This window comes from Neomonachus schauinslandi, chromosome 9 (assembly GCF_002201575.2).
Source record: "Neomonachus schauinslandi chromosome 9, ASM220157v2, whole genome shotgun sequence".
NCBI classification, from domain to species: Eukaryota; Metazoa; Chordata; class Mammalia; order Carnivora; family Phocidae; genus Neomonachus; species Neomonachus schauinslandi.
In genome coordinates this window covers 57,806,684-57,812,170 of record NC_058411.1, presented here as the reverse complement: position 1 = coordinate 57,812,170, position 5,487 = coordinate 57,806,684, and the positions used below count along the sequence as shown (strand labels likewise).

Here is a 5,487-nt window from a genome sequence, read left to right as displayed (position 1 = left end):
AAATGGCCTCAAGGATGCTATTGCTGCTGTTGTACATAATTATTTCTTCTGAAGTTGTCATTATGTTTTCACAGAATTTTAAATAGTATTTATTCTTTTACATTTTCTAGTTTTGTTTATGTTTCACAGTTAGGAAAAACGGGGCGCCTGGGTGGCTCAGCCGTTAAGCATCTGCCTTCGGCTCAGGTCATGATCCCAGGGTCCTGGGATCGAGCCCCACATTGGGCTCCCTGCTCAGTGCGGAGCCTGCCTCTCCCTCTGTCTGCCGCTCCCCCTGCTTGTGTTCCTGCTCTCACTATCTCTCTCTCTCTCTGTGAAAATAAATAAATAAAATCTTAAAATAAATAAATAGAATATTTAGGAAAAAGATACATTCTCTCAATATCATAAATTGATCAATACTTGAATATTCATGACAAAGATACACACACATACATTCTTATTCATAGAAATTCAAATGGTTGCCCGTGGACACCACTGAGTAGGCACCATTAAAGTCTCTCCTCCCGGGCGCCTGGGTGGCTCAGTTGGTTAGGTGACTGCCTTCGGCTCAGGTCATGATCCCGGAGTCCCGGGATCGAGTCCCACATCGGGCTCCCTGCTCGGCAGGGAGTCTGCTTCTCCCTCTAATCCTACCCCCTCTTGCACTCTCTCTCTCACTCTCTCTCTCTCTAATAAATAAAAAAAAATAAAAAAAAAAATAATAAAGTCTCTTCTCCCACCACCATCATGTCTAAGCCAGAGTCTCCCAAAGAGCCTGAACAGCTGAAGAAGCTCTTCATCAGAGGTTTGAGCTTTGAAACAACTGATGAGAGTCTGGGGAACCATTCTGAGCAATGAGGGATGCTTACAGACTGCATGGTCATGAGAGATCCAAACACCAAGCACTCCAGAAGCTTTGGGTGTGTCACATATGCCACTGGAGGAGATGGATGCAGCCGTGAATGCAAGGTCACACAAGATGGATGGAAGAGTTGTGGAACCAAAGAGGGCTGTCTCAAGAGAAGATTCTCAAAGACTTGGTGCCCGCTTAACTGTGAAAAAGATTTGTGTTGGTGGCATTAAGGAAGACACTGACGAACATCATCTGAGAGATGATTTTGAACAGAATGGGAAAACTGAAGTGGCTGAAATCATGACTGACCGAGGCAGTGGCAAGAAGAGACGTTTTGCTTTTGTAACATTTGATGACCATGACTCTGTAGATGAGACTGTCATTCAAAAATCCCACACTGTGAATGGTCACAACTGTGAAGTAAGGAAAGCCCTATCTAAGCAAGAGATGGCTGGTGCTTCATCCAGCCGAAGAGGTCAAAGTGGTTCTGGAAACTTTGGTGGTGGTCACAGAGATAGTTCTGGTGGGAATGACAACTTTGGTCATGGAGAAAACTTAAGTGGGCAAGGTGGCTTTTGTGGCAGTCGAGGTGGCAGTGGGAATGGCTATAACAGATTTGGTAATGATGGAAGCAACTTTGGAGGTGACGGAATGATTTATGATTAATGGTTATTAAAAAATCATATAAAAAATCAATCAATTTTTTAATCATTATTCATAATGATTAAAAAATCATTATGAATAATGATTTTTTGGCAATTACAACAATCTATCTTCAAATTTTGGACCCATGAAAGGAGGAAATTCTGGAGGCAGAAACTCTGGCCTCTGTGGTGGTGGAGGCCAATTCTTTGCCAAACCATGAAACCAAGGTGGCTCTGGCAGTTCCAGCAGCATCAAGAGCTATGGCAGTGGCAGGTTTTCATGACTGCCAGGAAAAGGGCTTAGCAGGAGAGGAGAACCAGAGAAGTGAGAGGGAAGCTACAGGTTACAATAGATTTGTGAACGCAGCCAAGCACAGTGGTGGCAGGGCCTTGCTGCTACAAAGAAGACATGTTTTAGACAATACTCATGTGTATGGGCAAAAAACTCGAGGACTGTATTTGTGACTAATTGTATAACAGGTTTTTCTAGCTTCTGTTCTGTGGAAAGTATAAAGCATTCCAACAAAGGGTTTTAATGTAGATTTTTTTTTTTTGCACCCATGCTGTTGATTGCTAAATGTAATAGTCTGATCATGACACTGAAGAAATGTCTTTTAAAAAAACAGAAGTCCAAATGGTCATTTTTAACTCTCTATTTAATTAATAAGAAAGGCAGTGAAACTAATCTCTTAACTTATTCAAGCCAATGGGAGCTACTGCCTACAGAAAAGAGTCTGTAAATTATTTTGTAATGAGCTTTGTGTTTGAACTTTTTAGTGAATAGAGAATGCATCATCTCCTCTTCCTTAAATAGATAAGAATTTCAAGTGAAAAGACTCAAACTGAAAATACTTAGGTCACGATGACCTACTCTTTCCTGGACTGATCCAATTAACAGAAAGTATATCCTCACGGAAAAGCATCTCCCTGTGTTGTCCCTCCACACATCAAGCTTAGGAGGTTTACATCAACCTAAGATTCTCAAGGTTGGAGATAATCCCCAAGATCATTGAGTCCATCAGTTCTCAAACGGATCCACTTATGTTGTGACTTTAGTGGTTTTCTGTGAAATAAGTAAAATAAAGACAAAATAATGTGTTTCATAAAACTAATTTCATTTAATTTGGATTCATGTCCTTTAATCTCAGAAAATAACCCTTCAATGTTTTTGATATTAAAATATATTTTTTTGTGAAAAGGTAATTAAAATTAAGTAGCTGTCTTTTCTTCTTTTTTATGTTCTTACTGAAAAATAGGTGACTCTGCATTAATTTTCTTAGGAAATTCTTTGTTCCATGTCTAAACTCCAAGATTGGGTCAACAAAGAGCTTGTGTCTGCCCAGCCTAAGGAAGCTGGGGAGTAAGTGTCTATGAGATGTGATGGGCAGTGAACAGCTTTAGAGGCAAATGGATTACAATTTGAAGTCTGTGTAACTTTAGAGAAATTATATATCTAGTTGAGTAATTTATTTCTTTGCCTGTACCAGCTTAACTAATGTTACCTTTGTCTTGCATTGTTGTAAAAATTGGAAAATGAGTGGTTGGCTGATTCTCTAACAGTTCAATGCAAATTTCACCTTCCAAAAAGGCCTTACTTGCTCTACCCTATCTAATGTGCATCCTCTTCTTACACATTCACCCAGCCATTCTCTATCCCAATCAGGGTACTTATCATTCTCTGGATTCATTTTAATTTCCCAGCTAAAATGTAAGATTAATGAGAGAAGGAACTGAGTCTGTCCCAACCCCACTGCATCCCCAGCAATTAAGTATATGGCCAAAACATGGTAGCACTCAATAAATACTCATTGAATATAGAATGAGTAGAAAACATTTGATACAAAAAAAAGACTCAATAAATGTTAGTTTCTTAATTCAGACTGAGGGGGAAAAATCCATCTCCCTAAAATGTCACATTGGTCTTCATCCTCTGAAGCCATCAGAACCCATCCCAACACACAAGGTAACTGTCTTTCCAAAATATATATTCCCAAGTGGGAAGTAATTCTTTAGGTAACTGTTATTTGATAAGGTCATCTTTATTTCAGAACTGGCCACAGGAAGAATGACTATATGATGGTAAACTCAAACTGGGCTTTGGATGCATATTTAATTTATTGAATAAAGATAATGCCTAATCTTTGGGATTCACACAGACTGCCAGGGAAATGTCATTTAAAGCCTTCCATTTTAAGACCACGTATAGTATCTGGTAATTGCTTGTATTAATTTGCATTTCAAATCAGTATTGAAAAGTCTCACCAGGCAGCCATCTTTAGCTAAATTATCTTATTCTGATAAAAGCTACCATTAAGGAGTAAAATGTTTAGCCTAACACAAACATGCCAAATACTAATTTTAAAAGGAAAAGGAAGATAGGAAGGAAGGAATGAGTGAGTGAATGATGGAAAGACAGACAGAAAAGAGAGGAAACATGTTGCCTCCAAGTAAAAACCATAAATAAGGAAATTAAAGGCTCTCTACATCCTAGAAACCAAGACCTCAGGGAAGGTCCTATACATATGTATATATGTATGTATTCCTAGGCATATCGTATTTAACTACAGAAAATCAAAGACACAGAAAAAATCTTTAAGAAAGCTGGAGTAAGGGGGATAAAAATAAACAAACAAAACAAAACCTTACCCATACAAAGAACAAGAATAAGAATTACAGTGGACTTCTTGTTGGATACCATGCAAGTAAGGCAAGAATGGCAAGAAATGTTAAAAGAAAGAAACCATCAACCTAGAACTTTACATCCAGTGAAATTATCCTTCAAAAGTGAAGGAGAAATAAAGACAGCTACCAAGAAGAATAAGCATAGATACTGTTCCTACTATATAGTGGGTTTTTAGCTCCACTCACCCTCAAAAGTGAGTAACCAAGGGGCTGGAAGCTGGTAATCCTTACTGGAAACATCAGGCAGAGGAAGTGACAGAGATCAGGACTGCATTAGGAAAGATAATCCCTAAGAAAGAAATGTCAAAATGAGAAAATTATTGGTGGGGGTGGAGAGTTAATGCAGGGGCCAAGTATGCTAGACTAAGTATACAATTTATAACTGGTTCCTGGGGTGCCTGGGTGGCTCAGTCGTTAAGTATCTGCCTTCGGCTCAGGTCATGATCCCAGGGTCCTGGGATCGAGCCCCGCATCGGGCTCCCTGCTCAGTGGGAAGCCTGCTTCTCTCTCTTCCACTTATCCTGCTTGTGTTCTCTCTCTGGCTGTCTCTCTCTGTCAAATAAATAAATAAAATCTTAAAAAAAAAAAATAACTGGTTCCTTTTATTGCTAGACCTCATGTTTCTGCCTAAAATTGGGAACACTTTCCAAACACCATTTGGACTTAACCCCACCGTTTAAATATTAAATCTATAGATATCCAGACAAATACATGAATAACAGCAAAATATCATAGTAGTAGAAACTTAGATGCTAAATGGTGAGCTATAAGTGATAATCTCTCAACTGAGTCATTCAAGAAATGTTTATTAGGCTTCTACTCTGTCACGTACTCTTGTAATCTCAGGGAATTTTCATTTAAGTAGTAGAAAATAAAATACAATAAAAAAGTAAACAAATAAAAAAGATATAAACAACAAACGAACCTAAAACCAGCAGAAGGAAGGAAAAAATAAAGATGAGAACAGAAAGAAATGATATAGGAAACTAAAAAAAACAATATAATAGATCAATAAAACCAGGAGCTAGTTCTTGGAAAAACTAAAAAAAATTGATAATCCTCTAACGAGACTTATCAAGAAAAAGCAAACGGATTAAAATAAATAAAATCACAAATGAGAGAGGAGAAGTAACAACCAATAACAACAAATAAAAACCACAGAAATACAAACAATTTCCTAGAAACATCACCAAAGGCAAGGGAAGCAAGGGCAAAAATGAACTATTGGGACTTCATCAAGATAAAAAGCTTTTGCACAGCAAAAGAAACAGTCAACAAAATCGAAAGACAACCGACAGAATGGGAGAAGATATTTGCAAATGACAT

The 5,487-nt window shown here is 38.1% G+C and overlaps 1 pseudogene; it reads left to right on the top strand.

The window, feature by feature from the left end:
• Window positions 1–729: 729 nt before the first annotated feature.
• Window positions 730–1,763, top strand: LOC110590718 (annotated as a pseudogene).
• The last annotated feature ends 3,724 nt before the right edge of the window (window positions 1,764–5,487 follow it).